We start from the raw sequence: 27,290 nt of genomic DNA, 5'->3' as shown, positions 1-27,290 counted from the left end.
TTTCTGCAAGAGACTGGAGCAGAAAGTTGATGGCAGTGTCATAGATATGGTCTTTTCTGTTGTGTGTTTTTAAGGTTAGTGGAAAGAAGCTGGCTATTAGTAAAGAGGACTGGAGTCCCACCCAATGCATGCTTTTACCAGCTGCCATGTTCCACAAGTCCTTTATGAATTTTGCAAACCCAAAGGTGCCAGTTTTGCTTGAAACCTTGATAAGGAATTGTCTAACTACACTAGATCAAATGTTTAAGCTTTTTCAATGCCTGAACTTTGATTTCTAGAAATGCTACAATAAATATGAACAACATCAACATGAGAACTCACCACCAACTTTACTGAAGAACCTCTAATTCATACACACTGTGATATTTTTAAAACAGGTAATGTCTTTCTGCTGTACCCTCTTCCTGAAGCGTGCAGGATAGACTAGACTGATCACTAAGAGGGCATTTAGTCCCTTGTGAACCAGGTTGTTGTCAGTCAAATCCTTAATCCATTTGATTCAGAGTATAAAAAGTAGTGAAAGAGGTAAGAAGTTGCAGAAATATGGCTTCCTATTTATAGAAGTTGAATGCCAGACAGGAATCTCTTCCTGCATCTGCCGCACAGTTCCCACATGGTTTTCGATAAGTCTCTTCAATCAAAATATTAAAAGGTCATTTCATGTGTGTGCCTCATGTTTTAAATACCTGCCTTGTGACGCCATATGCAAAATACATAGCAGTGCTGAGTTCTCATGGATGTAAATGAAACTGTTTAAAGTATTATTTGAGCACCTAAAAAATGTGATATTTTAAAAATAGCTGAAAAACCTCATGTAGTGGGCTTATCCTTAATTTTCTCTATTTTGGCTTCTTAGCCATGAAGTTGGAACTCTGAGAAGAAGTGTTGTATAGATGCAGTAGGTATGCTTCTGGAAAACTTCTGATGTGAGAGCACTACAGAAGTTGGGAAGTTAAATTTTTTATCATGTAATTTAAGTGATGTGTATTGAAATAAAGCCTTATGAGAAATAACAGTGCTTTTGAACATCTTTACCGAATGACGGAGGAGCCTGACAGAAAATAAGTCAAGTGTGCCCTTAGATTGCACTATATTTCCTTTTTGCAAGCAAGCAAATGATGCTTAGGAGTAGGATTTTTATGGTGCTCTTTTAAGTGTATATATATATGAATGATATGCCTTTAGCTAATACTATTTTCACTGAGAAAAGTGTGATCTAAGTATCCGTTGGTTATGGAGAATATTAAGTTCTCAAAAAAGAGCTCCATTCTCATAAGATCCTCAGTTGTGTTTAAAAATTACATTGCAATCACGGCCGTTCAAAGACCTAGCCTTTCTGGGTGTTTCATTGTAGAAGGACACAACAAAAAGCTATCCTTGGGTATGAAGAAAAGAGCCTATTTTCAATACCTCACAGTCTTTCTTAGGCCTCAGTGTTAGGAGTCTATAATGCATGTCCTTTGTGCCTCAAACTCTTGGATTAGTTTCTGTACTTGCAGGAGATAGACATTGGCTCCCTAACCTTACAGCTCATCAAAGTGACATCAGTCGATTTCAAAGAAATTTTATTTGGTGTCTCACACTACCACAGTATGCTCAGGATAAGGCCATCAAATTTTGATATACTGAGCGAGAGGATGTGTAGGTTCTGAGAAATGCCCTACAGAGTGTGAGCCCAGCTCTTATTTCTGTTTGTATAAACTGTAACTGTGGGGTCAAAAGAGTTTTTAATTAACCCAGTTGTTGCATTTATCTAAAGTTTGATGACTTAAGTCTGTTGCATGTATGGGAAGGAAGGGTATACAAGTATATATCTATCTCATCAAGTCTCTCAGCCTGAAGAGAGTTTATATGCTGAAGTAATTGGTTCTTTAGAAGTTGATTTTTTTTTTTTAATCTGAACATTCGCTGAATCATCATCATAAAGTAGTGGTGGGTTTAAATAGGTGTTTTTTCCTTTCCCCATAGCATGGAAGTTGTGAGACTATCTATGACTACTGGTTGCCTGACTCAAATCAAATAAGTATATCAAATCAAGTAAGAAAACATCACTGTTTGTTTTAAAATATTTTTCTTAAGTAGATGTGACTTCATTCACTAAGCAAGTTTTTAGTAGACTCAATAATAAACACTGGGATTTCAGACCAAGTTTTAGACATGCTTCAGTATATAACTTCCTTGAACAAAGGGTTGCTTTGAATGCTGCTTACTGTATTTTTTTGTTTTCAAAATTAATTGCTACCTAGTTTTCTTGGAATTCACTGAAAAATCTCCATAGCCTGGAGATTTTTATTTTGGCTCATTCAGAGTCTATAAGGGCTAGGTTTTATCCTTGTTCTTTATCACTTATATTGATTACAAACTAATTTATTAATAAGTAGTGTGCTGAATCTTTGTAGTGTGAGTTAAGTTTTGTAGGCATGAAAATACTAATGATATTCTGGAGAATACATATTTCAGGATCTCTCAAATGGTACTAGCTACAGATGATGATAGATGTGTTCCAGCAAGGAAGAAAATGAAATGGGAAAATCCAATGGCACCAACAAAAGCTGTGCTGAAACTGGAGAAAATGTGCAAATCAGGCTTTACTTAGCTCAATCTTAGCTGAAGCCATGACCCTGGCCTGTCATCCTGAAATGACAAGATTTCCTGCACTCCTTGGCCTAAGTTTGTCTTGGAGTCTCACTCACTGCTGAAAAAAAAGGTGATGTTTTCAAATGAGATGCTGGCATGTTTACTTTATGTTTTAGTTATGCAATAACATTTAAAAAATTGTACTGTTTTAGTTTTATGTCTCTTACTAACAAGGAGGAATATCTGAGCCGTGAGAAGACAAGTATGTAGGCTGAGTAGGAGTGGGTATTTGAAGGTACAGATTTCCAACCACCACAAAAAGGCATTAATTAGTCAGGTAAGCTTTCTCTGTCATTGCCATTTTCTCTCTCATCTCTGAGTGGTTTCATGTAGGTGTCTAGGATAATTCAAGTAGACAGTTTAAGAAGAAGCAGGAAGTGTTTCCTCACTGTGTATGGCCAGTGAGGCCAGGAATACAACCATTGTTTTAAAGAACTCATCCTAAGTTTAAAACTGCCTATAGCATTCAGATGTCAACAGTCTCAGCAGCCAGCCACATACTGAAATTTTCTTCACACAATTTCAATTGACTGGTTAGCAGCTGTAGCATTTAATTATAACAATTTAAATTAAAAAATGTGTAATTTTGCAGTATTTTTTTAAGGGTAAAACTTCCATTGAATTACATATAAATCTTGATTAATATTGTTGATCTGGGATGTTCTTCAAAACTTTTTTGAAGTCCTGAAAAACAATCTAGGTTTATTGTTAATTAAAAACCTCAAACAGCAAAAAGCCAGATGTTGATCAGATTTACAGACAGAACTTTGGGATGACCCAGCTGAATTTTAATTGTTTAGAATGACACCTGAAACTCCTTGTAGCTCACAGAAAATGAAAATTAAAATGAAATTAAATGGAAGGTCACCTCAATGTGAAGGTAGTGGATTAAAGGTGATCAATGGTAGTATTAAATATGAGATCATGACTCACAAGTGAGAAAAGAGAGAGAGAAATGAGGAATTTGAAGCCAAGTCTACAAATGGTAGGAGAAAGACAAATGAATAAATTGAGATGCCAAGCAGATGGTATTTACAATATGTTTAATTTCTTAGGAAAAAACAGTAAGTTAAAAGAAATCCTCTTTTAAAAAAGAAACAAAAACTGCTAACAGTTCCTCTCTTCTGTTTTTCTACCAATGTTACAAACATTGTATTCATCTGTGATGATTGTATGGATTGGTGATCAGAGAGAGTCAGGCTAACAACCTGCAAGGGCGATTTTGAGGGGTTGCTATGAGCTTCCATGAGCTGGGTTTTGGAGAGAAGCTTCTCCTAAATGTAGTCTGATGCTCCCTTGACATAGAACAAGCAACTGTAACACATTTTCCTGCAGCCCTCAAGGCACATGGAAAGTAGACATGAGCAGAAATGCCATTTTGTATCTGCACATCTTGTTTTTCCAGCTATTGTATTTGCACAGGTTCACAAATGAGAAAGAGAACATAGGATTTCTCTGTTCCTTCCTATGATGCTCAAGGCACCCATTTCTCTAAAACAGTTGGTCTCTGTGCCAGTCATCAAGATACAGGCTTTGAGTTTGAGAAACTCTTTAAATTAGTCATGCAATAACAGTTTTTTATAAAAATCTCTTTCTTTTTCCTGATTCCTCTGAAAAATTGTGAAGTGAGAGGAATATTTACTGACAACTTGAGTGTGCAACCACTCCCTCTTCCTGCCCCCCCCTCCCCCAAATCCCTAACTCCTATGTTGTGATGGCTCCTTAGATTTAAAAGACTTAGGAATCTCCCATCTTTCCATGGCTTTACTGAACAGGTTTTGGATGTGTGATTTCTTTCTTGTTGAAGACTGCTGTAGCAAATTGCACTGTCCATTTTTTCTTCTTCTGTATACCCTGATGCCAAGACATGTTAACGGTGTACAGATGCTTTCCTACTACTTTCATGGCATTGCTTTTCATATTTAGGTATTTTTATATTGACTCTTTGTTTTTAACATTTCCTTCGTGAATTTAGTATTAAATCTGAAACTTTGTGTTTAACTGTCCGTATAACATGTATTTTCTGTCTGTAGTGTTTATACCAAACTGATCCAATTGCATGGTATATTCTAGTGGGAACTTAAGTTCTGTTGATACAGTATTCTGTATTGCTTACTCTCCGCCATAAACTGTAATATTCGAAAAGAGTTTTACTTTGCATGGCGAGCACTGTCAAATCTGTTGGATTTTTCAGTGTTGCATGTTCTTATTTTTAGAGTGCAAGAATATGCTCTTAATAGGAGTGCATACTTGAGGATTTCTAAGTTGAGTGTTTTGAAACACAATACATGTCCTTGGTATAGACTGATTTTTCTTTAATTGCCATTTTTTTGTCTTAACGCCCATCTTCAGTAAATACACTGCTACAACTAGTGTCAGTTATAAATATGTGCTATTAAAAGAAAGTGTTATTTAGTGTCTCCACAGTGAAATTTCAAAATATTTGGAAATTTCAGTAACATGCTTTCATGTCTTTATCCTCTGAATATGCCCTTTTGGAATCTAAAACATGAAAATTATTCTCAACCAAGCAGCTATTGTAATTGAAATTAAAGGCACAGCAAAACTAGGCAATTGCTAATCAAGTAGATATCTAACTTTACCCTTTATTGGAGGCAGGTTTATAAAAGTAAAAGCAAATTGTGGGTTCTTGTGACATGTTTGTTCTTCTACAAGATTTTTCAATCCATGCATATTTCCTATTTCAGAGCAAAATGCAAATGCATTTGCTCTCTCTGTGTATGTTTTACTTCACTTTTTAGACGAGTGGTGGGAAAATAAGCATAAAATGAAAGCCTGTGAAGATATGATTGATCTATCTATCTATCCATCCATCCATCCATCTATCCATCTATCTTCAGAAGTCATCTAGGAGAGGGTGTAGAAAGAAGTGTCACTGTGATTTCACAATACAAAGCATTTTTTCCAAACTTCTTGGCTGTTTTAAGTGAATTTTTCTTTTGAACACACCAAATTCTATGGATACAAATCTTCAGCTGCTTCAAAAGGAAAGACAGATGCACTCCTCACACTGTGGTTATACTCTTTGAGATTATTGCCTTTGCATCAGTTTGGCCTTTGTCAAATCAAAGGAGCAAAAGCTACTGCTGCTTCATCTTAACCGATGTAGCTGTCTAACTGCCCATCTAAATAACCTCAGAACTCTGCGAGGTGATGGGTGAAACTGAAAAAATAATTTACATAATTATGAATGTAGTTTGTATTTGGCTATGTCCTTAATTGAAAATTAATATGGAAACCATGTGGATGTTAAAAAGGCAACAAATTACATTAGATTGCCAGTGAGTTTGGTTTGTTAATTCACTGTTTCCTTTATTTCTGATTAAACTGGCAGTAGGTAGGCCAGCCTTTCTGTGAGTGGAAAGAAACCTCAACATGAGTATTTAAATTAGATCATAAATTAGCTTATAGAGGCTACTGTTTATCTAGAGGGGGGGTGGAGGATTTAATGCTGAGTAATTACTCAGTCTTGACTTCTCAGCAGGTCACAAGAGAAGTGACAGAATTCTTAAGTAGATTTTAGGTTTTTGAAATAAAGGTATTTTTTCTTGATTTGTGTCAGGAATGTTTTTCACTGCTTTTTGTGCACATTTTCCAATTAAATGGGAAGAAATAGATGCTATACCAAAGTATGAAATCTATACACAGCAATTAAAGGCTTGAAATTTATATGTGTATAGTGTAATTAGGACTTATTTTACCAATTATAGAATAAGAGCATATAATCTTGCTGCAGAGGAATCTTGCCTGTTGCTCTCTGTGGTAACTAATAAGACATCACATTTGCCTGAAGTTTTGAGTAAAAAATTGCATGTAAAATACATCACAGCTTGATTTTACTGGATTAGAAATGATGAAAGATGATATTGTGAAATTTGTTCTTAGAAAACCTCCATCTTCTTATTTACGCTTATGAAGTAAGTTATAATCTGCTCAAAGATATTGCACCCCAAATTCCTGGTTCATGTTTAATTTTAGGATTTGCTCAAAGTCTCTAGAGTGGTTACAGAAAGTAATAAAAGTGTGTAGGGAGATTGCAGTAGCTAATAATATCCACCATGTTTTCTCTGTTTAATGCCTCTGTGTGAGTTGGTTCAGTTAAACGATGAAGTTCTCCCTTCTCAGTCCCCTGTACTGGAGTCATTGCAGCTGTTTCCAGAACAGTAAAAGCATATTTGCTGACTTAACAATGTTTTCTGTTACCAAAGCAAAGGATTTTTCCAAATGTGTGTAACCTCGTGCTGATATGTACTTTTCCTAGCAGAGAAGTATTTGACGGATAAACATTTCTATAGTGATTTCTTGAAAAACTGATGTTAAGGCCTGACTCTTTCTCCTGTTAGGAAAACATAGCTTAAAAGCAGGTTGTTGGGATTTCTTCCCTCCCCTCTGCCCCCCTTATGTTTTCCTTTTATATTCTCTATCTTAGGCTTTTGCTTCTTCAGACAATGATTATGCTAAATAGAATGCAACTAGCTTTTTTGGTGAATCAATCACTAGGAGTATGGTTCTGGAAAAGATAAAATTATTTGTACTTTGTATCAAATTAATGAAATAATAATTTTAAATATTGGCAAAAGTTTAAGTGTGAATAAAGTAATAAGGAGACAATCAAGCTTTTTTCTTTTTAATGTACCATATCTTGGATCAAAAGTGAGATCTGAAGAAATGTTTCCCTTCACTCAGAAGGATGCTCACCAGCATAAATGTTATGATACTGGGTTATGATTATGGTACTATTAAGATTTTTTTTTTCTTTAAAGAGGAAAGATATTAGTGCTGAGGTTAAATTAATCCAAGTCATCTATTTTTCTGACCCAGCGAGCTGCCTACCAAACAGCTGGAAACAACAAGGTCCCCACCAGCTACTTTGGAAAAATGTAGCAGGAACAGGGTCTGTCAAAGGAGTCTGCAAGTAGTTTACATCAGAGGTGTATAAATGGTTGTCTTTAGTTCAATTAGAACATCTCATGCGTCTTGTACAGACCAGATCTTTTTCTTCATACTGGGGCGATCTGAGGTTGGTTATCAATTATTCACCTGGCTCTGGTATTTAGAAACTTTAAAAGTAACTTCATGCCAAATATAAAGTTCATCTTTTTCATAAAATCTTGCTCACTTATTGTCCCAAATATTGACTTTCCGTATTCTTTGGAAGATTTATGCGAGATTCTAGATTTTTGATAAAATGTTACTTTTAAAACACGAATTTTTAGGAAAATTTGACTTCATAGTCCCCTTTTTGTATTGAGGATGTAATACATGCACTTGGAACAGTTGAATGTTTTTTTTTTTTACAGTTGACTTAAACTCAGTTAAATGTCATATGTTTGAAAACACTTGCTTTTTTTTTTTCTTTAAATTAGTGGTGTTTTATACTACCATAAATCAAGATAAGCATAATGATGAGTGACAGCAGAAGGCAGAATAGAAAAACTATTATTTCATTTATATTCATTTTTAAGTAGAAGGTTCTTCATAGATTGGGTGAGTTGGTTGTCTCCAGCAAGTTTATGATTTAAGACTTCAGCTCTAAAGTGTGACTAACTTCACAGCTTTGAGTACAGTGGCAACACTTCACGGTCGATTTTTGCATTTTGTTGCTTTTAAATGCCTGAGAATCTGATTTTTCTGCGAGGAGTGTGTTATGAGCAGTTTTACGTAGCAGGGCTTTGGAATATATTTTCTTTTTTCTAAGCAGATAAATACCAAGAAAGAGATAGCTACAATAGAAACAATTTACATATGCTTTTTCAGAACAAGATGGAATCTTCACCTGCTTGCACTTACTTTGGCCTTTTCCTAAACTCAAACAGCTCCAGGGAGTTGAATCTGAAAGGTGCTGAGCATTTTTGACCCCAATCCATCAACCAGCAAGCTTCTCATGCAATGTTGCATTCACAACAGTGTGATTATTCATGCTTTAAAAAAACCCTTTTACAAGTCTGCACTTTACAATGTTTAATAGTTTCCATTTTAATTTTGAATTTCATATATTCTTCCCCCATAAAATATTTTCTTTTAATATTTTTGTTTTGTCGTGACTGTTCCTGCCTCAAGCGGTTTGTCTGTGTTCTGTGTGGATGAAAAGCAAGGTGGCGTTGCTGGGTTGCCTTTTTTTTTGGAATTGTTTGCTATGATGTTCATCCTTGTATGCCTAGTCTCCGTCCTGCTGTTGGAGTATTGTCTCTTCCCATTGCTGCTATTTGCAATGCAAATTCATTGGGCCTTTTATATATGTGTGTGTGTCTGTACATACATATATTACCTATTTTTCACATAAATTTGCAATTTTAATATCTAGATGCACTCATTCAATTTTCTGATGCGATGGCTGATACACTGTCATTTTCTCTAGTGTATTTTATTGACATTTAAAAAAAAATTTTGGATCAAGGAGTGTGCTTCCACCATTCATTTATGTGCTGCATTTCTCTGTAGCACTGAATACCTAGGAACAATACCAGCAATGTTAAAGGATACACAGTAATGCAAAAATTCGTAAATGCCATTATAATGTAGTGAAAATTCTAGCCATTGTACTATGCTGTATACCACAAATTATTTGTCCAATTTAGTGAATTATTTCATGCAGTGTTGCATGGATCATACAATGTAGTTTGTGAGTTCAGCCTTTGTATACCCAATGGTATGTAAAATACTGTCTGTTTCCCTGGGGTCCCTACTGGGGCCAATATTGTTTAAACTCCTCATTAATGACTTGGACAGGGGACTGAATGAACCTCAGCATGTTTGCAAGTAACACCAAACTGGGGAAAGAAGTTGATATGTTGCAGTGTAACTGCTGTTCAGAAGGAATTTCACAGGCTGGACAAGTGGTCTAGCAGGAACCTCACGAAGTCCAAGAAAAGCAAATATGGGATCTTGCACCTGAGACAGAAAAGCCCCAAGCAGCATTACAGCTTAAGGATTGACTGGATAGAATGCAGATTTACACATAAAGACCCAGAGGTCTTCATGGACAGCCAGCTGAACAAGAGTCAGCAGTGTGCCCTTGCGAGAAATGCTAATACTGTGGTCCACTAAATTAGTAAATCATAGCACCAGAAGTGCATGTTAACATGATAGCAGGCAATGGACATAAGTTGCAGCAAAGAAAATTCTGATTAGATATAAGGAAGAGAAATTTTGCAGTTGTTTTAGATCAGACATGCTTTGGAATCCTCATCCTTAGAGGCAGTCAATACGTGCCTGAACAAGACCCTGAACAGCCTCTGCTTTACAGGGAATTTGGACCAGAAGACTAACAGAGGTCTATGATGGTCTCCTAATGATGTATTTAAAAGTATGATTGCATTCATTGTTTCAAAAACGCAGCTGGTGGCCTCTGAGCAGGCATGATATCTAACTTGTATGACTATGCAAACATTTCTTAATAGATGTTTGTTAGAGTGCAAGCAACAGTTGAAATGGAGAAGGTAGAGGACTGTCAATATTTCAGTATTTTAAAGGCACGTTCAAGCAGTAATTTCAGCAGGTCAGCTTTCATTTTTTTCTTTTTACTGGTATCACTTCTACCTGAGTCTACAGTGAAGGAATTTTTTACACCAAGAAATTGGATCAGTTTGCCAGCACCTGCAGAATAAGGAGAAAGAGCTTTCCCTGCCCAAGAGATATATTTCTGAATAGCTTTTTCTTTCTTTCTTTCTTTCTTTCTTTCTTTCTTTCTTTCTTAAGTCTGAAGAAAAAAAAGAAAAGGAAGGAAGAAGTGATTTTTAGGGTCCACTGTATAAGAAAAAAGTTAAAGAAAGAAAAAGGTGCATAAAACAGACAGTTTTATTTAAAAGCATCCAGAGCTGATAAGGGGAAAAAAATGGAGATACAACACACAGGCTGCAAATGCAGTTCTCATTATTTAAATCTGGAAGGCTGTACAGTACATCTGTTTAACATCTTGCTGTTTCAAGAACTGTGCCTTGAAAACCTTCTGTCACAGTGACACGATATAAAAAGTTATGTTATGACTTTCAGATGCAGACCTGTAAAAGCTTTATCTAATAGCATACCATCTTTTATTAACCCATTGCTGCTGCTCACCTATAATTCTCTTCTGCCAGTGATATTTTGTGAGAGATTCTACTGTATAATAAATGTCAACTCTGACTGCAACAATAATTTTGTAATTGCATTAAATTACTTATTTGCTGTCTGTAAATGGAAAATTTACATCTCTGTATACCTCCTCATCTGTTTTCTCTATTGCTCTTATTATTCAGCTGTATAACATTTTTATTAAAGAAATAGAACAGGTTATTCTATTTCTGTCATAACCTTTGAGAACAATCAGAGTGGCTCAGAATAATTTAAACAGTTTCAAGATTTGTAATACCATAAGGTATAAAATACTAGAATGGCTTACAGATAATATTCTTTATGCAGAGCTCTGATGTTTAGGCTATGAAGTTAAAATAAATAAGGGTGTAATGGTTGCCTGCTCGTTAATTTTTGGTACTTCTGCTTCTCAGAATTTAAAAAAAATATCAACCTTTGCAATACCTTTGTCCTGTGAGCATAAAAGTAGTGTTGTCAAAATCTTGACAGAGCTGTGCTAGGAGGTGTTTATCAGGCTAGACTGAAGTTTGCTTAGCTATAGAAAATGCAATTAGCACAAGAGGGGTTCTTCAGTGTTCTACTCAGCAATTACCCAGGAGCTGAAGGAGTGTTATGATACATTTACTGGAAAAATTATTTTAACCTTTTACTATGGAAGGTGGAGCAAATTGCTCTGGCTTCCCCACTTCTGGCGTATTAGTACCAATATTGCACATTGAGTCGAAGAGAAATGAGGGGCTTTATCCCCCAGAGATGCTTCATACCTTGCCAGATCAGACTGTACAAACTTCCATCTAAATATAATGATTGAAGTGTGGTGGTTCAAAAAGTAGAGTCTGGAGGCTGATCACAATGTTTGTCAGTTCCATGTTTTGCCAGAGTGACCTTGGTTAAGTTATTCAACCAGGTAGTGCTGTGTTTTCCCTACTTACAAAATATGGAGAGTAAGTAATATTTACCTTGCTGAAACGTGCTTTATTCATTGTCTGCCAAGCACTTTAGAGATCTTTGGCTGAAATCTCAATGAGTGCTGCTATTTAATATGCTGAAGTGTGATTTGTTGGTTTTCTTTACAAGGCACAGATGGTCCCCAAGAAACAATGGTAATTTCCTTACCTCAAGGAGCTGATGCCACGCATACAGCAGAAACATCACAACAGTGAGCTCTGCTGTATGACCTACAGTGAGTGGGTGTGTGAAAGAGAGAGATAGCATTTCCTTCATAGACATACACACCCTCTTACCCAGACTAGGGAAGAATCTGCTTTGCAGAAGGTTTGCTTCAAGGGATTTTCCACATGTATTTTATTATGTTAAAGCTGATAGTGGTGACAAGTTGCACATTAAGTAACTGTTTCTTCAAAAATGTCCTGTTTATATTCTCTTCAGGAAAAGTGATGTAATACTGAATTTCTCAGATAAACAGTCATTCAGTTATAGAATATGTTACTCTTGCATATGAACCTTGCTCTCATCTGCCCCATACCTATTCATTTTAGGCCTCTGGCTTTATATGATGATTACTTGCATGTTTAGGGACAAATGTATTCATATTCACTAAGTTAGTAGCCAGTGGTTTTCACCAGGGAAATAAGTTTAGTATGCTTTTAGTAATTTGGTTTCAAAAATATCGGCAAGGACTTGAACATAAGAATCAGTGAAACATGTGGTCCTAATCATTCCCTTAAGAAGGAGACATGGTCTATTTTCCATTAGCAATGGTGCTTAAAACAAATGAGTAAATAGAATGAAATTTACACATGTATCATAACTTTATTGTGTGTGTATGTATTCAAACATGCATGTGCATGTGTATGCTTAGGAGTGTAACATGATGACTGCTGTGACAGAGCCAGCCTTGGAGAACAAGTTGGTTGGTAGACAAATTGAAAAATGCAGCTGTTTACAAATTAATTTTTCCCTCCTTCCTCAGGCAGCAAAATTCAAAACGTACGTTTGCATTATGTAACTGGCATGGAGGAACTACAGTCAAATTTCTTGTAGTGGTGTTGATCTTTTACTATAGCCCTTATTGAGAGTTCATAGTGGCAGAATTGCAGCTCCCACGCCTTTCAACATGCTGTTCCAGTACACAGAGTCAGAGATCAGCCTTAGCTGGGCTCTATATGCTTATAGAGTATGGCAGTGAGAAATGGAAGTAGAGAGAACTGCCATATTAGGTAGGAGCTGTTTTATCCCACTGACTCATGAGGGCACCAAGAGTCTTTCTGTTGATGCCTTACCCACTTCCCTCTTAGAAGAATTTCCATAAGAAGGCATATTGACTGGCAGAAATAAAGTCCTGTTTCTCTTTTGCCTTCTTGCAACCTTTCCACTGCTGTGCCTGAAGCCTTCCAATGGCAGAGCAGCAAAGCAGAGCCCTATTCTGCGTTCCTCATTGTTAGGTTCCTATGGGACATTGGAGCTGGAGACTGGATATTTTTTCCATTTTCTCTGGTTTTAGCTAACTTTGTCATGCTTGGCCCTCTACCATGCACAAGATAAAAATGAAAGGAGAAAGCAGTGCTTGGTTCTGCCTTGAGTATATTTGAGTAGACTAGGTGTAAAGCAGAATGTAAAGTATAGCTTTTTTAGTGAAGCGTTCTGCCTCAGCTTTTCCCCTTGAATTTGTTTCTGTGACGGACTGTTCAAAGCTGTTTGAAAATATTCCTGTTCTTCTGATGCTGCCATGAGCAGCATCTAACCTACAGATGTGCATATAGGTTTGGATGACAAAATGCCCATGAAAGGACTGAGTGCTCCATCTTTTTCTTCTAGGCTTGGTAATGTCTGTGTTGTTACATCACTCTTGGTCATTTCTTTGTTTTTATTTTGTATGGACCACTACATATGATCTTGCTAATTGTTAACTGGGAACTATCTTGATAGTATATTTCAAAGATAAGAATTCATGCTGATGAATGCTAAAATTTCATTCAGAGAATTTTAGAAGTTTTTGAATCGAGGAAGTTTCCTTTCTTTCACAAGCGCTGAAGCTGCCTTGTATTTGACTAAAAGTAAATCCATGAGCTGGACTTAATTGTAGTTTAATTTATTATCACACACTGGTGTTTGGGGTTTTTTTTTTTTTGGGTTTTTTTTTTGTTTTGTTGATAATTGTGTTTCAGCTTGAGGAGGCAATTTTAATGCACATCAGTTCCTGTCTTTAATCAAACTGTAGAGGCACCATACACCCTGGCCAGGTACTATTGTTGTCTGAGATAGTTTAAAGATAAGATGTGTTTAGCTGCTCTGCAAGCTTCACTGTGGACATGCACTCCCTGTGGTACATTTCAGAGGCTGAAATCATCAGTACCTTAACATTCTCTAATTTGTTGCATTTATGTAAAGTCCTGCATCTGTCACTTTTGACACTGGTTAGAGTTATGCAGGTTTTCCTGCAGATTATCAAAATAAATCTCTCCCTTTTCCTCTGACACTTGCTGGCTGCATTGTCATCACTGATCCCCAGTCTTGTGTGTCTTGTTTTCAGATGAGAGAGGACATTAGTTCACAAAAATAAATGTGTTCATATAAGCTTCACTCAAGTCAACATTTTCCGTCTAAGAAAACTGCTTGGGCAAGTCCATAACTTCAACAGGACTTTCAGCATGTTCTTAAAATGCTTAAATGTTTAACTGGAGAGGGATGGACTAAGTCTTTCCTGAATCAGAGCCATAATTTCTAAAGTGTCAGTTACACAACCTATTGGAGAATATGCTTTGACAGATGGATCTAGGTAATGTGAAAGCCATAGAAAGGCATCTTTGTGGGGAAGTTGTTATTTCTTCTTATATTTCATTTTTTCCCCTGTGTTCATCCTCGGAATAGCAATTACTACTGCTTACTTTTTATATATATTTTATTCACATATATATGTGTGTGTATCTATGTCTACATATCTGTGTGTATATAAACAAAAAAGGTAGATTTCTCTATTTGCCTTTTGTTATTAGGACTTAACTGGGGCTATAGCAGAATTTTTTTTCCTTTGCTGTTTAGTACAATGATGTACAATGTGCTAATGAAGCCGTATTTTTTTTTTAAAAAAAATTACTATTGCCTCATCTTTCCAGAAAGAGTTAGTCTTGATGACCTTACAAGTTCTCCTACATGTCTGAACCTTGCTGCTAGTGTCTCATTTGAGTATCTGTCTCTTGACAAACTGGAGAAAAGGATCATTAAAAGGTTAAGGTATGCAAGAGGAAATGTGAACTGATATAAATCGTAGGTGTTTGGTAGAAATACCTCTTCATATATATTTGACCCTGAATTTTGGATGATTCAGGTAGTGGGTAGTCTGTGGAAGAGCAAAATGTTTCACAGACTTCATCTAAATATCCACTGAGTTAAGGGAGTTCAAAGGCATCTGAAAGAGGCTGAGCACTTCGCTTTCAGAGATGAGCTTCAGAGGGAAAGGTGGTGGTTTTATTGGATGAACTAATAAAATTAGTTTGAGGAAAATGCATCGGCAGTCCCTGCTAAAGTCTGTAGGAGCTGACAACATTCTGTTTCTCAAAATTAGACCACAGTGTTGCAGATTAAAAGAGAGACACATTCAGAGAAAAGATGCTTTGGGGTAGGTGCTCCCTGTGGGCAATGTGTTGCCCTTAAAATCCTTGCTATTGGTAAGAAAAAATTTAAAAAGAGGCAAATGCTTATAGTAAAGTATATTACTCTTGTAATAGGACATTTTTTTATCCACAGTTCCAAAAAGATGCAGTTCCCTCCACCATTTTTCTGCTTTTGACATGCAGACAGTAAGCAATATTTCAATTTACTTTGCCTAGTAGATATTCAGATTACAGTTTTTAAAGAGCATCAAAAGACAAGGGAATTTCTGACGTTGACCGGTGCCATTGGATAACACTTACCACATGGGAAGTGCAGCTGTCCTAGCTGCTGGTGAGAGCTGAATGGGTGTTTGTACTCAGTGCCTCACTTTCCCCTCTAAGGAGTGTGACACAGAATGTTTTCTGTTCTACCTTGAGTCTGTGTGCCTAGGTTTTTGAGTGCATGGAAAAGGTGAGGTAATGTACTAACTTACCTTACCCATTGACACAAAAGTTGTTTGCATCCCATTCATTGTAGATTGCAAGGCGATTGAAGAGCATCTGATGTGCAATAACTCATCATCACTTAAAAAGCCTTCAGTATGTTAGTGTGCGGTCCTATCTTTTTTTGCCCAGAAATATTGGCTATGGAATTTGTATAGCCTCCATTACAGAGAATTTAGGAAACCTACCCTTTTTCAAAGAGCAGGCATGAGATATATCTGTGACTTTGTATCTAGAATGGTATGTACAAAAGTCACAAAAAGAAGGACAAATTTCTTTGTATTGCAATTGTGTCAGTCTTAAAATTTAAGACCACCTTTTTCTTGGTCATGGTTGTGAACTCAGAAACCAAATTTTTAAAGTTTCCAAGATGAAGTCATATCTAGAAGCCATACAGTATTGCTAAATACCAAAAATATGAGCAATTAGTGTAGAAAGTTTCAAAGCCAAAGCTGAAAGTACATAGTGTATTAATTTTTCTAGTGATCAAATGTTTGTTCAGCATTTCCCACTTGATTGTTTTAACACCTATGTTTGATATAAGTAAATGAAAGAACCAATTCTATAATTTATCAATTCCCTAACATTTCCTTTATGTGCATGTCAAAGCTCTTTGCTGAAGAGATAATTGTGTCAGTATCCCTATGTGACAGGAAATGGACACGCTAGAGCGCTGAACTGGCTTTACATCAGTTGTATGGTAATCATGATAGGAAATGGTATCTCTTGTCTTACAGCAAAATATTGCTTAAATTTTTCTGCAGTTTAAAGATACTGGGAAGGTACAGGATATTTCAAAATTTTCTTTGCTGGTGATGTTTTTTGTCTTTGGTTGACTGTGGTTTGTGGTGTGTTTGTTTTCTTTTTCTACAGTCTGGTCAGTATTTCCGCCAGCATGGTTAAATTGCTGTTAACCAGACTTATGCCAAGTATCATTGATTGATTGGTAATGTAATAAAACATGGTGATTTCAAATTGAAGTTTACCATTTATTTTCAAGTTTTCTTGCATCTGAAGCTTGAAGCAAAACAAGAGAGTACAAAAAAACTGGCAGGGAGAGTGATTGGGGAATAAAAATACTCAAGCCTCACTCAACTTTATAGTATACCTTTCTGTTGGATAAAGAAAATGCAAGCAGTATGCAAGTGAATCAAAGCTATTCAGCAGAGAATTGTGTTCTCGGTTCATGTCATTAAGGAAATGAAGAGAGAGTGTGTTGTGACAACTCTGTCAAGCGGTGATTGATTTTGAACTGTTTTTTTACATTTTGTTTTATTCTTTTACTGTATTGAATTGAGACTTTCAAATCTGCTTTCCTATGAAAACTACTTTCTCAAAGAGTGGCATTGACTGTCTAACTCTGTACTGAAATGAGAAACCTCTGCTTGGCTTTTCGCTAATACATCACACAGTGTGGAGATGACGCTCCTGTCCAGCTGGAAGTATTCAGTTCATTGTTCATTCATCATGATCAGGATATGTCATGGGGGTTGCCCTGTTCTATTTTTGTTTTACTCCTTTTGCCTGCATGGTTTAATAAGTTTAAATGCATAAATGATAACTGGGACCTCATCCTAGTACATATGTCTGTGCAATGTTTTCATCAGTAACAATCTTTTAGGGGGAGGAGTGGAGAATGTATCTAATTTTGAATGATAGTTCAGCTTCCACGGGGTTTGCATCCTGCTCCCTTTTCTTCTCCTAGCTATCTCCCTTTTTTCCTCTCTTCAGGGGTTTATTTTCCAACTTAAGCATGCAGAGAGATCATTACTGCATGTTGTGTAGGGGACTATGGTATCTGAGGGATTAAGCATAAATCTGTCTAGGAATGTTACGGGTTCAAATTTGGTTCTGAGGGTGATGTACTGTTTAGCATTAGGAAATTCACTTAACAGTGCATCCCAAAAGGTAAAAAGGTGTGCTAGTTAACATAAGAAAAAACATATTCTAGGTAATTTATGCTAAATTGCTAACTGAAGACATGTCAGTTTAGGGTTTTTATACCTTGTGATGGGAGGAAATGTAAAAAAATGCTAGGCATGATTCTCATTTGGCTCATGTCATGAGGTTTGGCTCATGTCATTAACATGGTACCACTAGTAAAAGACTTAGTCTTCACGTGTTTTTTCCATGTGTCAACTGACATTATGAGCAATTGGAATGCAATAATATTATTTTTTGTGATAAACAAGTTCTGTGAAATACACTTTTGTCTTTGGAAAATAGACACAGTACTTCATCTCTAAGTTATGTTTTTAGAATTTACACTTACATATTTATTCATATATGTGTATGATACTATAATATTATATAAAATTTGTGTCAGACAAGAAGATACTAATTTCTTGATATGAAGGCCTCTTAAATTCACTAGAGAGGGGATTAGTTGATGTGGGTTTTTTTTTTTTTTGAGCTAATAGCTATTTTTGTCTCATTCTCCTTTTAATTTTTTTCATTTTAATGAAGTAAACACATTTTTAGGAAGTATGGAAATGATTACTTTTCCTTTTATGCAAAAGTAAATAGATCAGAGAGCAGGTAATGGTCTTCCATAACTTGATTCCCAAATTTATTTCCTCTGCAAAGTACTGATGGGAAAAAAGAAAATTTACAGCCAAAGTAGATGAGCAATTTCCTCTATAGTGGATATCTATGATAAATCCTGGCTTTCGGAAGGTACTTTATGAGATTTTGGTATTACCAGTTTGAGGAACATCCTGCATGTGTTCACTACTTCAGCAATAGCAAAGAAAGGAAGCAGTGCACAGTTGCATGCTGCGTAAGAAAATAGAGGAAAAGAAAACTGCACAACTTACAAATGTGTGGCTTGTGCCACTTTTTTTGTGAGAGACTTTAAATGTATTATTGATCACTAGCAGAGATGTAGAACTTAGTTGCCAAACATTGTATAGAATAATTATGTTAGCAAAAGTGTAAATTATTAAATGTTTCTAGCAATTTGTAGATGTAGCACTAAAAACACTTCAGTGGTAATCTTTTTGACCTTTTACTAATTACTTTAAACCTTTAGACTGAGATTTGATGTATTTTCCTTGTGTTTTTGGAAGAAGAGCTTAATATACTGCCCTTGTACAGTTAATTAGTAGCAAATCAGCTTTTGTTATGCATTGTAATATTACATAGCAATCCAACTAAAAGAGGAGGGAAATTGTGGGTAAACATGAATAAATAAGGAAGTGATTAGATTATTTGAAAATTGTTTAGATTCTGGTAGAAGTTTCTGTAATCTGCTAATAGCAGTAAGCGCAGTTTAACTACTAATGCCAAAAAAGGAGGCTGAACATGGAAGGGGGGAATTTTTCTACTTGTTACCACTTATGATTTTCTAAAAGCTATCCATATGAGTCCACTTGGTCTGGACTTATAGGAGAGTTGGTCTCTAGCCAGATACTCCATCTCCTTGAGCTTGCACCTCTCTATACAGCTCTAATGTTCCCCTGAAGAGTACTTTTTTTTTTTTTTGTAAACTCTCTAATTTAGATTTGGCAGTTGAAGCACGATGGCGATTGAATGTTTTGAGAATGAGCAATAAATAAAGCTTTAAAACTTCCATTGTTTTGTCTCTCAGTTGCTGTGCTATGCAGTTGCATAAGCATCCGTAGGCTAATGCAGTGGAAATCAGATTGAATTGCATCTGCTAAGGTCATATTTTGGTTAAGATTTCTTTCCTTTTTTTTCCCCCTCAAAATCTCCAGCTATCCTCATTTGTATCATAAACAGAGAAATATAAAGGAGGAGTGCTTTATTTTATGAGCCAGTGTTCAACAAGGAATTGGTTGAATGAAGGAGGTAGTTTGACTAATCTGAACAACATACTTGTAATGAAACATGATTTCCCCACCCTGTTCCCTCCTCCATGTGAATACCATGTAATCCTCCTCTCTTCCTGCACCATGGTAACCTGTTGTTGTGCTTCTGCCTGTTCAATGTTTGTTATACATGTCATATGGCTCTTTCAAGATTTGCAACTCCAACAAACCTCAGAGATCTGTGCATTTTTGTCAAACCAGTTTAAAGCAAAAAGCTACTATCTTGTGGAAAACATGAGGTTATCTCTAAGGTGGTAGTGTGCTCTCCACCCTCCTGCAGTGCTTTGAAGGCAGCAAAAGAGAACATGTAGGGTTTTTTTGACTCTATGAAGTGAAAGTAGTTGCGTCACAGACTCACATCCAATATCCTGGTTCTGATACTGGAATTGTAACAATCATGGGAGTTTGCGGAGTATAGCGCCAGAGCTGAGAGAAATCACATATCTGTGTGAAATCACTGCACAGGATGTTGACTTTGAATGTCTACATGAAAAACGATAAGTTTTGTGGTTCGTTTTGTCTTCCACTCTCTTGTGCAGTGTAGTTTTTTTATGTAGATATCCAAAACCTGAAAAATGCTGAAATGACATTAAGTTTGCCGAGCAATTCACACAAAACAGTGGTCAACTAAAATAAGATCACAAAACTGGGCACATGCAACATAGTTCATACTCTACCAAGTAATCTATAAACTGTTTATCTCTAGTTTCACCTGAAGAAATGGAGAAATACCCCTTAAAAATGTAAAAATTTATTTTATCTGATTCAAACTCAAGCTCAAAGCTGGGAATCACCAGGTTCCATCTTTAATATTCTCTGGAATACTCTAGTGTACTTATTCAATCCCCTAAAGGGGGTTAAGTATTGTTATTTTATTATTATTAAAAGTTTGGATTATATTCCAAAATGTTTGGATTCTACAAAGTTTGCAAAATCATACTGGAAATTTCATAAAGTACTTGTAAAGCATCTGACCTTTTCTTCTTCTGTTTGTGCTGTAACAACCATTCTTTTAGTATTCTGGGAATTATCTTTCAGGAAATGCATCTAATTTTGAAGGGGAGGCGTAATGCTTACATTTTTTTTAAATTTTAGAAACAGTTCAAGTTAAGGTTTGACTGAGAATTTTTCCTTCTTCTTATTTCCTTTCAGGACTATTTCATTGCAAACACAGTTTGGAGTCAGAGCAAATTATGGCAGCAGGGTGAATACAAACTGTCCTGCAATAGAGGGAGGACAGATCAAATACATGCTACCGCATTCCCTCAGGCATTGTGCAGGCAAATGCTGCCTTCATCCTTCCCACCTTTTCTCTCTCTCTCAAGCGGTTCTACCCAAGGGCAGTGTGTTCTCAATGCTTTGCTGTGTTCATTCTTCAGCAAGCATTGCCTGTGCTTTCATGGCTGTGTTCTTCTAGAATGTGTTTGTAGTTTGATTGTGCCATCTCTTCTGCTGTTAGCCACTGTGGACCACAGAGTGTTCTGAGCCTCTTGAGGTCAGTTATATGTACAGCTACAAATCCCGCTGGAGACTAAAAGTGCTTTGAATTAAAAAATTCGGAATTTGGTTGGTTTTTTTCTTCTGACAAGAAAACCACGGGCAAAAGAAGTGACAGTAAAACTTCATAAGTGTTTCATTCTAGCGTGCGCTGTGGATGCTTTTATTCTCAAAGGCAGCCATTTTGTGGTTTTCCTTTCAAAGGGACTAAGTGAAACAATATAAAGATGTACTCTTTGAAGTAAACAGAGGGAACTACTGGTCAGTAACTGCTTTTGGGTATTTTGCCAGTTGCTGAACTTATTCCTCAAGCCTAATCTTTGATAGCATAATTACAGAGAAATTTTAATTTCTTATATCTCTGCCATGGTCTAGATTTGACCTCAGAAGGTTTTGCCATCTATGGGCTTGACTCATATTTTATTAGCACTATTGACTGCTAGTGGTAGTGACCAAGTGGGTTGGGTGAAGGCTTCAGCTATGTCAGTGAAGGACATCTGGTCACCTACATGTCACAAGAGTGTTTTTAGTCTTAACTGCTGAAATAGTAGAGGTGAGGTGCAGGATAGGAAAACAACAGGATTAGTAAGTGTGAAACATCTGATATGCTGTCAGGCTGAATTGATATTTCCTTTATTTTAGGACTAAAGGAAAATGGTATCCCCTGCAATTTTATCTTCTTTGGCCTTGATAATATATTTAGAGAAAAGAATACCTCATTCTTCGAATAATTTCCACTGATTTTATGTTCTTGTCTGTATGCAGAAGGACTCTGTGGCAAATCAGGAGACCAATTAATTTTCACTTCGTGGTTTTAAAATTGCCTAGGAAAGATGGATTGATGGATATAGGCGATCACTGTTGAACAGATGAGAAAAAAGCCACATTTAAAAGTGGTCCAAGGATTCAGAAAAGCTCCAGCTTTACTGCCTAAACTCTGTGCACATAAATAATAAGCTTTTACTAAAGCCCCAAGGCTGCTAGGTAAAAACTGAAAATCCTGATAAATTGGTTATATAAGTCTTAGAATAGATGGCTATAGACTTGGAACTCAAACATTTTAGCAGTCCATTAGCCATTTTATTTTTCTTGAATTTAAAGGAAATTCAAGTGAGTGACAAAAATGTGCTACAAATATTTCTTTAAATGTAAGAGGTTTTTTTTCACACTTTGAAATGGCTTTGAAGAACGCTGGTATCAGGTCTTAATTTATTGGTTGCTGGACTCTATCCTATCCTCACAAGATTTTACTTTTTTTTTATTGTATGCAAAATTTTCTACCTCCTTTATTCTTAACTGAGAACCTTCTAGTTCAACATTAAGCAAAGTGATTAACATCTGTCACAAATTTTTCATCCTTTATCTTTCGTTGAGGAAGAGATGGTGCCTTAAGAGTAATGTAGAATTTCATTTTTCTGATTTTGGATGTCTTTATCTTATTTCAGCTGTATCTTGGGACAGCAAGGTCAAAGAATTTTGTTTCACATGTATTAGAAAGTGGTGAAAAGTGTTGAGTTCTGCAGGGTGACTAGCTTCCATCAATTAACATTCTTGAGAACTTCAGGTTGTAACTAATTCTTTGTGTCTTCTGTCCCTTTTAATCAAGGTCAGATAGTGCTGAATGCTGCTTCATGGAAGAAATTTGTAGATCTTGGACCATCTAAAGCCATGGAAACCCTGGCTTTTGTGTTACAGATCCCAGATGAGAAAAATGGCATAAATAAATTTCAAAGTCTCAGTTAGATGCTGCTTTAGGCTTATAGATATGACCACAAGTCATGGAGCTGACTCAACATCCAGTTGCTTGGAGATGGTTCTGATTCTCTAAATGCCAATGCAGCTTTTTCAGCAAGACTTACATAACAAGAACCATGGAATTCTTCCAAGAAGGTCCCCAAAGAGGCCAAAGTTAGTTCTCCTATAGTCTGGGGTTGTGATTGTACCTCCTGCAAGCTTCCTCCTTGCAGGATGCTGGACTACATCACCTCATAGTCACTGCAGCCAAAGCTGCCCCCTTGCTTCCCATCTCCAACCAGTCCCCTCCTTTTTTGTTTGAGCAGCACATCTTTCCTTGTCTGCCACCTATATCAGAAAGTTATTGTGAATGCTTTCCAGGAACTTCCTGGAGGGTTTGTGCTTTGCTGTGTTGCTTCTCCAGCAGATATCAGGGTGGCTAAAGTCCACCATAAGAACCAGAGCCTGTGCTGGGGAGGTTGCTTCTACTTGTCTGTAAAAGGCCTCATTCACTTCCCGATCAGGTGGCTTGTAGCAAATACCCACTGTGTCACCCTCATTAGTCCACCCTTTTATGCTAATCCAGAAACTCTTGAGTAGTTCATCATGCTCCCCAAGGTGAAGCTCCATGCATTCCAGGAGTTCCTTTATGCAAAGGACAGTCCCACCACCATGTCTTTCTGTTGTGTCTTTCCTAAAGGCATGTAGCCTTTCATGACAACGTTACAATCATGCAAGCTGTCCCACCATGTCTCTGTAAATGCGATGAGATGAAGCCCTGTGACTGCACACAGATTTCCAAATCTTCCTGTTTGTTTTCCATACTATGTGCACTGGTTTCAGGCACTTTTGAGAGGTATTCAAGCATGTTTATTTCCAGGAGGGGTGCAAGAGGATGCCAAATAGATATGTTAGACTACACAATAATTACTTATTGCATAAGAGGTCTCTTTGCAAACTGGGAGTGGATTATGGAGCTATTTGTTTCTCCTGAATTTTCATTGCCCTACTAGATATTGCCAGAATTTTTTTATTCTAGTGCTAGTATAGGATTCTGAATGGATCATTTTCAGTGATGGATTTGTACAGAAAATGTGGATGACCAGACATTCCCCCCCCCATATTCCTGTGATACAAAGGTGATACTTTCTTCAACACAAAACAGGAGGGTGAAGCTAAGCAAGAGCAGAACTTTTCCTAAAAAATGTAATATTTTCCAAGTATCTATGGATATGGACCTTCATTTAATGTAAGTAATACCAAGGCACTCATTGACTTTGTAACTGGCTTTGAGGTACAGGAATTGAAACCAATGGATTTCAGGCTGTCGTTTTAAAAAGGTTGAGTTGGATCTAATTTGGATAGAGTCTGCTTTTCAGTTTTGTTTCAGTTTTGACTGAAATAGTTTTTGTCAATGAAAACTATATTTTTGATAACTTTTAAATTTTTTTAATGGAAAACATAATTGATATGAGAAACTTCAGCCAAAGGTATGTAAGCTCCCCTACACTCTTTCCCAGTGAATTTTCCAAGCACTTGGAAATTAAAAAATTCCATCAAAATCTGAGGATCTAAAAAGTCATCTATCAGAGATTATAATGCTCCATTACCTCAGGTGTGATAAATAAAGCATTCTTTTAGATAGTTGTAATAAAACTGTATATCACCCTGCTGTATGAGTCAACCTCAGTGGAAGCAGATGGGATATTACTGTGTCCCACTTCATTCAAGTCAATGTTGAAGATCCATTGACTGGATTTTTGATCTATTTATGGTTTTTCATGCTTTAAACTATGTTTCTATATCTGTTGCCCTTTGAACAGTGACGAATTTATGAAATAAATTTAGGAATAAAATAAAATCTAGTCAACATTTCATTCAACACTAGTCACTAAGGGATGCAGTGGCCTCAAGTAGCTTTATTTAATGGCACATCAGTACCAAGTGTAGCTTTGCTGGCATGTGTAATAACACAGCTCATGCTAGGTATTATATTAAAAACTAGAAAATGCCTTTTAACAGGTAAGAAATTGGCCCTTCATGGTCATCTTAAGCAACTGGATTTCAGGTTTACACTGTATATTGTGCACATTTTGTAGATATTGTAAAATATGTTCATATTGTGGTCCAGAAGAGTTTTTTTCTGAAATTCCCTGTATCACTCCTCCCAATTAATCTCATGAAATATTGATCATCATCTCTATTTTAAGCCCTTTTCAGCCCTGACTTAATTCTATTTTTGACAAATTATAATAGGTAATCAGAGTTTGCATGATAGGCGGTGGGTTAGGAGCTGAGAATGAAGGAGCATGCAAAACAAAAGGCATTAAAGGGGAGAGTCAGGAGAATGGGGAAAGAGGTGTTCCATGCAGATTTTGTAGGCTATTTTGTAAATATTGTGTCAGTGTAATAAAAGTGGCTTCTGTGGATTTAAGAGTGGGTCTTAATCAACATGTACTTCTAGAGGAGAGGTAGATACTGCAAAATTTTATTCTAAATTACATGCGACTCAAGAGTAAATGTGAAGTGACCTATAAAGCTAAAAGTTTCTGTCTTACTTCTTTAAAGTGCTATGCTGTTGCCAGTGACCCAGCTTTATACTGTTGGAAACTACAGCTGTTCTGTTCTATTACTTCCGTAACTGAAATTTGTTAATTGTAATCATAGTTTCAGTTAAACTGAGATTGTTTTTTGATAATATTAATGCATAAAGGCAAATAATTACAATATTTTTAAAACAATAATAAAAAATCTTAATTCTCCTCTCTGTCCCCTGTGTCCTGCAGGCAGGAGCAAAAGAATTTAGAAATCTTTTATTTAAGTAGCAGAGGGACTGAACTTTGTTTACCTGCTTTTTTTTTAAAGTTAATTTTGCAGGCATTATGGCTATATCCACAAACTGTTCATGTTTGCCTTTTCAGAATGTGATTATTGCTCATAAAAGCAGTTTTAATTGAATACTTATGTCATGAATGGCTTGTAGCATGCTTAAAACTACATGCCTCTATTTATATGACTATAGTGTATTTTTTAGAGCTCCCTGTATAACAATACTGGGAAATTACTAAAGGATTTTTGCTATTCAGCTGGGTGATTTTAAAAGATATTGCTCTTATATTGGACTATTGGCATTGTTGCTCAGGAATAAAAAGTTAAGAAAATTATCCCTTCCTCCTTTCAAACAAAGCCACATCTAAAAAGGTCACAAAAGGAAACACACAATTCCAATAATCTCCTTGCTGTATCTGAGATTAACTTGGACACAGATGTTTCAATTTATAGTTTGATCTGGCATAATACATACATTTAAAAAAATCCTGTTTTGTATTGCTTCTATAAACACTAATGTCTGATAAAAGCATGCTGGCTTTTCTGCCATCTACTTGAATCAGAAACCTCTGAGTCAGTGCTTAGAAAGCAGGAGTCTGACATTCAGAGACCTAAGTTAACTGTTTTAACCTTGGGCTGCAACTTTTCTTAGCCTTTGCCCTAACTTTCAAAAGGCAAATCTATTTGTGGTTTTCTCAATTTAAGCTGCTGTGGATAATTATTAGGCTTTGTTCTTCCTGCATTTAAAGATGAAATTATTCAATGCTGTTCATTGCAGCTCATTTCCAGGTCATACTGTAGTCATTAGCTTTCTGAGATACTATCTGAGAAATCACTGGCATTGTTCATATATCACAACTAAAATGTTTCCTCCCCTCCCCGCTGTTTGCCAGGCATTAGCCCACCTGTCTGTAAAGGGAAATGGCTTTGGCATGATCAGAATCTTTATGGAAGGTCATGAACAAGCAGTCTTTGTCCTTTCTTTGTGGAAAGTTTCCCTTTTATATGCAAATAGCATTATCTACAAAATGAATAGCTTCCTCTGAATCACAGATTCCACTCAGAGATCCGCTGATTTTTTTATTCCACAGGTGAAGTTTTCTCACTTCTGATTGCGTATTTCCCAGAAAGTTCTGTTCACAAGAAGCGATATTAGGTTTACTTTGGAAAATAATTACTATAGACTTTACTATTTTCAGCCAATTATCCTAAAGAAACTGGGCTCAATAACCAGAATACCTGACAAATATCTAGTGAATTCTGAGAATGTGGAGGATAATTTCTAATGTCTTGAATTTATCTTCGCAGTTTAGTTGGCACTGGTAGTAAGGAGGTAAAATAGCATTGTACAATGAGATTTTTATATTTTTTTGTAAATATATGCCTGTCTGTGAACTGACTTTATGTTATTTCCAAAGTTGGAGGATTAAATTTTGCAAGCTTCTTACTCTTTGTATGTCTGTTCATCTTGGCAGTTATTACATGGGTAGTAAGTGAAGAATTGTTCCCATATTGCCTCAGCTAGGATATGACCATGGCATTTATGAAAATTTAAGCAACATTTATAAGTCTGAAGTGAAATGAAGGAAACAACAAATGAGTAACTAATGAA

The 27,290-nt window shown here is 36.3% G+C and overlaps 1 protein-coding gene across 5 annotated transcripts in view; it reads left to right on the top strand.

The window, feature by feature from the left end:
• SUGCT (succinyl-CoA:glutarate-CoA transferase) overlaps nt 1-27,290 on the top strand; it is a 329,471-nt gene that overhangs the window by 152,296 nt on the left and 149,885 nt on the right. Inside the window, exons 13-14 of one of the 5 annotated variants that reach the window (XR_014849876.1) lie at nt 75-377; nt 857-985. The exons of the other annotated variants lie outside the window; for them this stretch is intronic. The gene's annotated coding sequence lies outside the window, so the exon portion shown is untranslated. Of the gene's footprint in view, nt 1-74; nt 378-856; nt 986-27,290 lie in introns of those variants that run through there. 5 annotated transcript variants of the gene reach the window in all.

This window comes from Lichenostomus cassidix, chromosome 2 (genome assembly GCF_008360975.1).
Source record: "Lichenostomus cassidix isolate B80296 chromosome 2, HeHo_3.0, whole genome shotgun sequence".
NCBI classification, from domain to species: Eukaryota; Metazoa; Chordata; class Aves; order Passeriformes; family Meliphagidae; genus Lichenostomus; species Lichenostomus cassidix.
Note: the sequence above shows the minus strand (reverse complement) of the source record. Positions and strands in the feature narration are given on the sequence as shown.